Here is a 9,939-nt window from a genome sequence, read left to right as displayed (position 1 = left end):
AGGTTGCTGTGAGCGCGATGCCATGGCACTCTACCCAAGGGGATAGCTTAAGGCTCTGTCTCAAAAAAAAAAAAAAAAAAAAACTAGCCAAGGATTGTAACAGGCACCTGTAGTCCCAGCTACTCAGGATGCTAAGGCAGGAGGATTTCTTGAGCCTAAGAGTTTGAGGTTGCTGTGAGCTAGGCTGAGGCTATGGCACTCTATCCAGGGCAACTGAGTCTCAAAAACAAAAACAAGGCTTTAACAAGACAAGCAACTATTTCTCTAAAGTGGGTGATAGCAGCCCTCCCAATCTTTCAGGTTCATATCCAGAGTCCTGAATGATGGGCCTCCTTTCTGTGTCTCACAGCAGAAGGGGCCTAATACCCAAGCACAACCCTGGGCCTCTCTGAAACCAACATGCAGGAGGTCCTCCATGGGTTTCTGAGGAAGCAGGGCCGGCACCAGGGTGGCTGCATTCTGAGCCCGAGCATTTCCTGACACCTCCATTGAGCCTCACGAAACTGCACCTTCCACCCAGTGAGAGCCCTAGCCTCCCTTTACCCAGAGGTCACAGACAGAGACTACCAGCCCTGCATAGTAGGCCCCACAGCGTGTGCTGTGTCTCTTGCCACGCCCCGTAGCATGGCCAGCAGCACCTGGCATGTGTCAGAAGTGCACTCAGTATCCAGCAGCACCAATGAGTCAGGAATTGAGGGGAGATGCTAGAGTCTTGGATGGGACTAGGATGACTCTTTCCTAAGAAGTCAGCAAAGCAGAAAGAGATTGGGATCACCATTACAGAAACCCCAAGCTGTCCCTAGTGTCATTCCAAGAATCCTGGGGTTCAGGTGACTACAAGCCACTAGACCACTGATCAGACATATGCATTTCCAACATAAGATGCTCACTTCAGCCTAAGGGAAGGATGCAGAGTCAGGGTGGCATGTGGCAGAGGGGCCTCAGCTCCAGTGCTCTGACCTCTGACCACACAGTGAGCACTTACAGGTTCCTACCTCAAGGTTGAGTCTAACGTAACACCAAACTTAACCTCAAACTAGAATTTTCCTTCACTGGACAGGGATTCCCGAGCTGTGGTGTGCTCCTTGCTCATCAGGGAGCTGCACTGTCCAAAAAAAGATGACCACTAAGGTTCATGCCTTTTGGAACACCCAACCCTTCCCCAAAGTTCCCTGTATATCCTCCTAGGCAAGAGGAGCCTGAGGACATGGGCTTCTCGGTATGGAAGTGCTGGGAACTGAGTGAGAAAGTGGGAGGGTGGTCAGGTGGGAATCTGCTGGAAGAGCAGTACAGCTAACCAGCCTGGCGCAGGAGCAGAAGGGCCCAAAGCGGGGCAGACCCGAGGGGAGGGTTGCAGTGGGCCAGTGTGTTCAGAAGACTGTCTCCCGACTAAGAGATCAATGGCAGGCACCCAAGATCTGAAACTCTTTATTTTTCAAGAAGGGCTCCCCTCTATCTGACTCCAGTCTCAGCACACTCTAGCTTCCCAGGGCCCCTCACCCTGCCCAGTACAAAGCAGCCTGCTAAGTGACAGTTTCAGTGAGGCATAACGTCCCCAGAATCTAAGTGGGACTACACATCAAAATAGGTCCTTGAAGCCCTAGGCCAGCACTTCGGACACTGAAAAGCCATGGGCAAAGCTCACAAGATTGCAGGGACCCTGCCACAGACTACCTCTTCTAGCACCAAGCTGTTCCCAAGTATGTAAGGAATACCTCCTGCCAAGACCTGTCTGCTTCCAGAACATCCTCTAACCCAAAGCATCCCTGTGCTGGTCTTACAGAAGACATTGCACAGACAGAGCAAAGAGACACACGCGCATCCCAATGCTGTCCTAGTCAGTAGCCCAGGGCCCAGGACCTTCCCTCACAGATCCCCAGCATCCAGGAGAAAGCAGCCAATCTGTCACAATTAAATCACAATACAGAAACACTCATTCAAAACCCCACTTAAAATCAAATTAACAGTCTTAAGAAGCATCTGAATGTTATTAGACACTTCAGAGCAGAAAAGTTTTGTCATATAAAAACAAAATAACCCTAAACTATTAGAGACAAGCAAAACACAAACACTTGCAGTGGAACAGGAGGTCGGCAAGGTGCTGTACTTTAACCCTAACAAGCACAGATTTCAGAGATACTTACTAGCGGTGTGAGTGCAGGCAAGGTGCTCATCTTCCTAGACCTCAAATTACTCATTTGTATCACAGATAATATTGTAACAGGTTTGGAGAAGAAGCTTCCACCGGGATGCAAACTCTCCCGAACATGGGAAGGTAACGCTTCTGCAAGCTCTAAACACTGCATTCGAAGGCCCCTCATCTGGCTGCAGCTGACCTCTGTTTCAGGACCCCAGGCTGTTTCTGAAACAAAGTCCCAAACCCTGAGACACAGGTATGACAATAACCAACCATCCCAAACCTACGAAGGGGAACTCTCTGTAAGCAATCAGGACAAACTTAGGATCCATCGTTGGGTAGGTCCTCTACCCAAAGGCAACGTGTCCTTTCAAGCAAGAAATATTTGGGGTAGAATCTATAAAAGGAAACAAACAACCCTCCTCCCCCAAAAGACAGTTACTTCGCAAACTGAATAAGTAAGCGTACTTTCGAGTTACACAAACCAAACCAGTTAATTCTGCTACTTAAGAGTGATTGCAGGCCACGACCGCAAGCTTTAATCATTTCTTTACCTCCCTCCTACTCGAGTAACTACCAGTTCCTACCACCATTCAACTGGTACAAAGTAACCCCCCAAAGAGAACACCACTCTCCCTCTGGAGAAACGCAGAAGCTCAGGGTCCCACCAACCGCGAGAGGTACATCGTTAGCGACGCAAGAAAACTTGGAGCTGTTTTGACTCCCAAGACATCAAAAACAAACCCACGCATGTGCCCCCACCCCCACATTCTGCAGCCCAAGACCTCCAGCTCGTTCTGCTGTTCGGTCTGTCCTGAGCTGGAAGGCGGCCCAGCTGGGGTGCAGACTCCGACCCCGGAAACGGACGCCACTCGGCGAGGAAGGCCCTCTCTCCGCGCGGCAGCTGCAGGCAGTTCTCCAGCCCGGCGCGACGAAGCGCACCTCAGAGGCGCAGCCGAGCCTGGCGCGGAGAACGGGCGCGTCAGTCCCCTGGGAGAGCGCGCGGACTCGGCGAGCGCCGCCCGGCCCGAAGGCCTACAGCGGGCCCGACTCAGCTGCCCCCGCAGAGCGACAGAGCGGACAAACCGGTGGCTTCGCGGCCCATGGGGAAGCCCGGCCCGGTGGGGCGGGGCGCGGGCGGCGGAAACCCAGGCCCTGCCCAGCCCGCGCTCACCTCGGACGGCCGCGGCCCCGGCGAGAGTCGCGGACAGACGGCGGCGCTTCCCTTTGTCTCGGGACTTCCCTCCGGAGCCCGCTCCGCGCGCAGCCCGAGAGCTCCGAGGACCCCGGCGCGGGCGGGGCGCGCGGGGCGGGGCCTGGTGCGGGGCTGCCTGCCGCGCGCCGGTCCCGCGTGCAGCTGCCGCTACCCCGCATCCCGCACTGTCCGCGCCACCGCACGACCCCTGCTGTCCAGGCCTCGCCGCTGTGCGCCTGCGCCCCGGGCTCCGGGCGGGAGCCAGGTCCCGGGGGGCGAATTTCCAGTAAGGCGCCGTCCTGGACACCTGAGTCCTTAAAGGAGCCGCGTCCCCGAAGTGAGGGAGCGTCTGCAAACTCCCCTTCGAAGTGCGCGCGTCCACTCGAGGACACTCCAGCGAGCAGTGGGAGAAAAGGGAGGCCGAGATCTCCAAGGGCTCCCCGGATGCCCGGAGGACACCTCTTCGGGCACAGGTCCCGTAGGTCTCCTGGGTGTCAGAGCCCGGGGCTGGGGGCGCAATACCCACTGAGGCCTAAAGATCCCCTGAAGCGTCTCAGGACGGTGACAAACCCCGGAGTTCAGCGCCCTGTGAAGCCTCTTGCAATTGGCCAGTTCAGGGCCATGGGTGGGGCATCCTTCAAGTCCGCCCAATGAGCTGACCCCGTACAAAAGGCCGAGTGCGCCCACGACCGACGGGAGGAGAAGTGTGGATGCTCCCTAATCCCGGCGCGGGCCCGAGGTGGGGGATGGGAGCAGGGCCTCCCTGCCGGTGGGGGAGGGGCGCCGCACCGGTGGTCTTCCGCCGTAGCTCCGCCCCGCTGTGCCGAATCTCGGCACTGGAACACTAGAGCTTGTGGGACGTCCTGTTGTCAACGCGCGGCTTGTCTCTTCCCCCTCCGGGCTGGGCCATCCCCGTCCGGCCGCCGCGCGCGCCCCCAACTCCCCTGGGAGCCGATTTTGCTGCCTGCGTTCCCATTTCACAGATAAGGAGAGGGCGCCTTCCCAGGTCGGCCTGTCTCCTGGCGGTCAACCTGGTTAGCGCGTCGCTCTGCTGGTCTGGCGCTTTTGGTATCTGGCGGTGACAGGTGTCCTGATCCCCCGACCCGGGTCAGCTCCAGGGACGCGCCGGGGGGCGCTCGTGGTACAGCCTGGACCGCTAGGGGGAGGCGGGCAAGCTTCCAAGGAGGTGTGCTCGCTGGACCCCAGAAGCGACTTGTTTTCATTCATTCATTCACTCACTTATTCACTCCTTTCCTCCCTCCCTCCTTCTTGGGTTCTGGGTCCCTTGCCCTATCACCCACATCTGGTTCTGTGCTCTCAGTGGATGAACCCCACCTGTTACCAGCCACCCTCTTATGCCAGAGGAGAAGCCCTGATGTGTGTTGTGGGTCTCTGCTGGGCTGGCCAGAGATTTCTCCCCAGCCCACTCCCCCTGTTTGCAGTGGCCTAGAGAGAGTTGATTGTCATAGTGGGAGTCCAGGTGGTAGAGGTCCCCTGACTTCCCCTCCTCTGCTCAAGGTGGACATTCCAAGTCTTTCCCAGACATAAGACCCAAGGGGCTGTCTATTCCTGGGTCCCCATAGTGACCCAGCATGGGCCTGGCCTGGTACTGCACCCTCAGGGGTCTGAAATCATAAGTAGCTTGTCTGAGACACGCATTCTCTGGGTCCCCAGTCTCAGAGGTCTTGGGAATCCGTGTTTTGATTAAGTGCCCCAGGTGTCTGGGTGCTGCTGCGTTGGGATTTCTGGTGATATGTACAGGCCTAAGCCTCCTCAATGCCATCATTCTAGAGAGGATGTTTGCACAGGGTTGTGTCATCAGCAAATAAGGGGCCTTATCTCATGTCCGTCATACATGGGCAGCAGGTGATGGCCATTGCTGAAGGAAAGGAGATTGGAACCTGTGTGGACCCAGCTCCAATCTTGGGCTGACAGAGGCACAGCTGGCTATAGTGGGTGAGGGGATGCCTTGAAAAGGTAATAAAGGGTGCAGTTTGGGGAGGCAGACCTGATGTGGTGTTTGATTCTTGGGGGCCTGGGATGCCCAGCACAGGGCCTGGGTCTGATCCCATGGGCCTGGGGAGCCACAGAAGGATGTGGAACAGGAAAAGCAAGACAAGGTCCTGGTTCCCTGGCTGTACCTTCAACCTGGTTGTAGAGTTCCAGCCTGCATAAATTCTTGTCCTGGTGGAAAGTGCTCTGAGGCAGTTGGTGGGAAGGAGGGGTCGTTTAGGTGGAGCATGGGTTGGGTAGAAGAGGGGGCTTAATTTGGTCTCTGGGTACAAAGGAGAACTTGAGGCTTGGAGAGGGTAAGGAGTTGGTGCAGACATATTGAATATAAGACCCTAGCGAAGCTTCTGGGTGACTGAGGCAGGCCATGTGTCCACCCTTGACATGTTCCCTTTGGGAGGAGAAAGTAATGTGATTAGGAACTGCCTGGGCTAGGGTGAGAGTGTCAGCCCAGGCCTGCTGGGGGCCAGGCTCTGGGCACGCAGGTTTGAAGCAAGGCTGGTTTCAAGAAAGGAAGATCTACGTGCGAAAGAAGGAGGTTGGACCCTTACCTCAGACCATATAGAAAAACTTGCTCAAAATGACATCAAAGACCTAAACATAAGAGCCCAAAACTTTAAAACTCTTGGAAGGAAATAGGAGGAAAGCTTCTTGGCATTGGATCAGGCAATTAGGACACCAAAAGCACAGGCAACGAAAGCAAAATCACCTACATTGGATGTTTTTGAAATGAAAAAATTTTGTGTGTCAGAAGAGCTCTCCTTGTCTGTACTCCTAGCATTCTGGGAGGCCATGGTGGGTGGATCACCTGAGCTCAGGAGTTTGAGTCCAGCCTGAGCAAGAGGGAGACCCTGTCTCTACTAAAAGTAGAAAAAAAAAAAAGAGTGAAAAGACAACCCACAGATGGGAGAAAATGTTTACAAGTTCCATATCTGATAAGGAGTTTATTTCCAGACTATGTGGAGAAAATCTGGAAGTTAACTGCAACAACAATGTGCCTCTCTCCTCCATCCTGGGCTTCCTCCTAAACTGAGGAGGCACCCCTGACCCTTTGAGGGTCACTACCATCTGCAGTCTGGCTCAGCCAGGCTAAGGCATTCAGAAGATAGGACTGACCCTTAAGACTCTTTTCAGGCTCTGAGGTAACCCTCTCATCCCAGAGGGCTGAGTCTTTAAGCCTGTGGCCCAGCCCACACTACAGGGAGGCTGCCTCCTAGTAGTTCCAAAGGTAACATCCACTGCCTCCCACAGGGGATGGGATGGTGACAGCCCTCTGGTGAGCTTCTGACCTGAATGGTAGTCGCCTGGCTGTTGCTCCCTATTAACGAGAACGGGTAGGAGCAAAGTCTGGGGTCGTCTCTATCTACCTGGGACATGACCTACAGCTGTGATCGCTTCTCCTGCTCCTGAAGAGAAGGGGCCTCATCTCATGTCCGTCATACTAACCATCAAGGCGCCACAGTCGCCAAAGAGAGCGGCGGGCGCTCAGAATCCTGCGCGGAACTGGCATCCAGCGGCGCGTCCCCAACACCTGCTGGCACAAAACGGGCGTTCTACATCACCACTCCCGGCGCTGAGGAGAGCAAAGTGTGCAGCTGGTGGGTTGCGACGTCCCCACTCACTCTCGCGCGGAGAAAGCACGGCACGCGGCGCCGGGAGCAGACTGCAAAGCCACAGACCGGATGGTCTGCCTTCTGCTCCTTTCCACTCCCTTCGAACTTCCCGTCCTGCCCTCCCCGGCCTCCTGTCTCTCCATCCCGCGCTGCGGTCTGTGTGGCTCTGAAGCTCTTTAGGCCGCAGCCCTCGGACCGGTGCGCAGCTGCGTGGGCCCTTGCCTAGCCCAGGCCTTCTCTGCCCCTAACATACCTGTTGCTTCCTGCCTGCTGGCCTTTGGTTGCTCTCTCCTCTGGCACGGCAGCTAGGGAGCTTCTTCCCTCCCCCCTCTAAATCGCAGTCCCCTCTCCGCTTCTCTAGCACAGTGAAGGCTTGTGTGGCCCGTCACCGTCCCTTCCATCTAGTGTTCCAGTGCTCTACTAGGGTGTCTGTTTCCCAGTAGGCTGCAAGCCTGGGTGTGGAAACTGTGCCCAGGTGGAGAATGTGGGAAGTCGGCGCTTACTGCCACTCGCGACTCTAATTTGGCGCGGGACTTCCTTGAGCCCATACGCCTGTGCGCCTTTGGCCGCCTGGTGGCAGCAAAACACCGGCCCTCCAGTCTTGGGACAGCTACCACTCCAGCGGCAGCGGTGGCAAGTCAGGTGCATTGCGTTCTGGCTGCACAGTTGTGCCTCGGCACGTGCCGCCCCGCCCTTGATGACAGCCATTTGTTTGCTAGCACATTTGGGGCAGAGCAGTGTATGTTAAAAAGGACCTTTATATCACAGTTGTATATGGACTGCCTTTGTCTCTTGCCATCCATGGATACACAGCGCAAACCTGGCCTTGCTCTTGTTTTCAGCCAGATGGTCTTACCTGCCAGGTTTCTGAGCCTTGTGCGTTCTTCTATGTTAAAAGATGTAGGGGAAGAAGGGGACAGGATATCAAGCCAAGGAGAGGTGTCAAAGTGGACCACACACTGACTAAAAGGGGACACATCATTATTTTATTTTGTTTTTGCTTTTGTAAAATTTCAGATTAATATATGGGTACAATTAGGTTACAATGTTTGCATTTGTTAGGTTGAGTCCCTATTGTAGTTGTGTTCCACACCCAGAAGGTGTGCCCTATGCCCTTACATTGTGCCCACTAAGTGGGAGCACACCCATCACCATCCCTCCACACTCACCCTCCCTTCTTCCCCCTTCCCTCGTCTTGAATTGAATTGAGTTTTTCTCTTATGGGCATATATAAGATTGTCTACTGGCTTCATACTAGTATTAAGTACATTGGATACTTGCTTTTCCATTCTTAAAATACATCGGAAGGATTTTACAAGGAGCAGGAATGCTACCTTTACTCTGTAATCCAATGTTATTTAACAGAGTCTGTGAACCTCTAAGAGTCATCTGAGGACATTTGGTCTCCTCTCCATGTCCCTATTCTGAGCAAAGTGTTTAGAGCACCCCCCCTCCCGGACTCAAATGAACCCTCCACAAGTCCTCTGGAAGTTTCCTGGTGCCATGTCTTCATACCCAGGATTCCAGGTCCCGGTGGTGCTCAGAACCTGTGCATGCCCGAAGGGTAGGCCATTTTGGGTGCCAAGGTGTGCTACCCTGCACTCTGAGGAAAGGATAGCTCTGCCATGCCATGGGACCCATCCCGCATCTTTCCTGTCACCAGAGGTCTGTCCCAGGGCTCACTGCTGTGTTATGCCCACTTCCCTGACCTTGCCTATCAGCTTCCTATGTGCCAGGAAGTGATGCTCCTTTGTCCCAGGAGGGCCTTCTTCCAATATTGGGCTTAACTCTCTGAGGGACTTCTAGCTTCATATTTCTTCTCTGTTCTCTTAAGACAACACATGCTCACTGAACTTGTGTTCATTGTGTGCCCTGTGGTGCACACAGGATGCACCAACTAGGATCCATTCCTGTCTTCCCACCCAGGTGACGGTCCATTGGGGATATGGCTCAGCAGAGAGGGCACAGTGAGATTCACATGGCTAGGGGGTGGAAGAAAGATCTTGACACCCTCTCACAGGTCAGAGCAGCCTTCCTGGAGGAGGTAATAATTTCCTGACTGTGATGGTGAGGGATGCTTTCGGAGAGGGTGGGGCCAGGGAGTGATTCAGAATGGTGCAAGGGTGGGGCTACAGGGATGGGAGCCCAGCCAGGATTTTGGCCCTTTTCCTTTGGGCAGAGGGATGCTCAGAGGGTCTTAGTAACATGGGTGGATTTGCATTCCCCTAATAGTTGGATTGGAGTCTGCAGAGTGGCATGGGGGGCACAGGACTCACAGGGATGCCTGTTGGCTGCCTCTTGTGGAAATCTGAGAGAGGAATTTGGTGATCTGGACAGGGAAGTGGAGAGGGGTGGGCGGGTGTGAAGGCCAATAGGACTTGGGCTTGTAAGGAGTGGAAGAGTGGGGAACAACAAGGGTGACAGCCTGGCCTTGAGTCTGGTTAGCTGACCTTTGGTAGTGCCATTTCTGCATAGCAGGTGCTGGGTCTGCTAATCTGTGGGACTGGGATTCGTGGGAGGAGCTCCTTTGGGGTTATGTTTGGTTCCAGGTGCCCTGAGACATCCGCCGGAAGAATAGGCCTGTGTCCTTGCTGTCAGGGTCTGAACTTGGGTGGAGGAGGCAGCCAGGAGAGGCAGGAAGGCTGTGTCGGGACCTAAGGGATGGCAGCGAGGGTCCAGGAGAGGAGGCTGTGAAGGGGACATTTGTCAAGAAAAGTCCGTGAGGCAGGGGCCAGGAGAAGGCGGGTGGTGGGGCGGCCAGGCAGAGCTGCCAGGAGGTCAAGCAGTCCAGCAGGCAATGAGTCCAGTCTCCAGCCTGACAGGGCCTGGGAGGTGCCCACAAGTGAGCGCTGGCTCCCTGCCTCACCTTCCCGGGCGCTGTACCAGGCGTGGTGCTTTGCAGGCACGGGTGGGGGCTGGAGGAGCAGGCAGAGCAGAGTCGCCCTGCGCTGGCTCGGCTCTGAGCCGGGGACCCCTCCGTGGAC

The 9,939-nt window shown here is 55.2% G+C and overlaps 1 protein-coding gene across 2 annotated transcripts in view; it reads right to left on the bottom strand.

The window, feature by feature from the left end:
* The window catches only part of UBE2I (ubiquitin conjugating enzyme E2 I), a 15,616-nt gene extending 12,197 nt beyond the window's left edge, over positions 1-3,419 (bottom strand). Inside the window, exon 1 of one of the 2 annotated variants that reach the window (XM_003790766.3) lies at positions 3,312-3,419. The gene's annotated coding sequence lies outside the window, so the exon portion shown is untranslated. Of the gene's footprint in view, positions 1-2,922; positions 3,137-3,311 lie in introns of those variants that run through there. The other variant, XM_023513783.1, reaches the window with a different exon arrangement.
* Positions 3,420-9,939: the final 6,520 nt, after the last annotated feature.

This window comes from Otolemur garnettii, unplaced genomic scaffold, assembly GCF_000181295.1.
Source record: "Otolemur garnettii isolate 467f Iridium unplaced genomic scaffold, OtoGar3 scaffold00044, whole genome shotgun sequence".
In the NCBI taxonomy this organism is placed as follows: Eukaryota; Metazoa; Chordata; class Mammalia; order Primates; family Galagidae; genus Otolemur; species Otolemur garnettii.
Note: the sequence above shows the minus strand (reverse complement) of the source record. Positions and strands in the feature narration are given on the sequence as shown.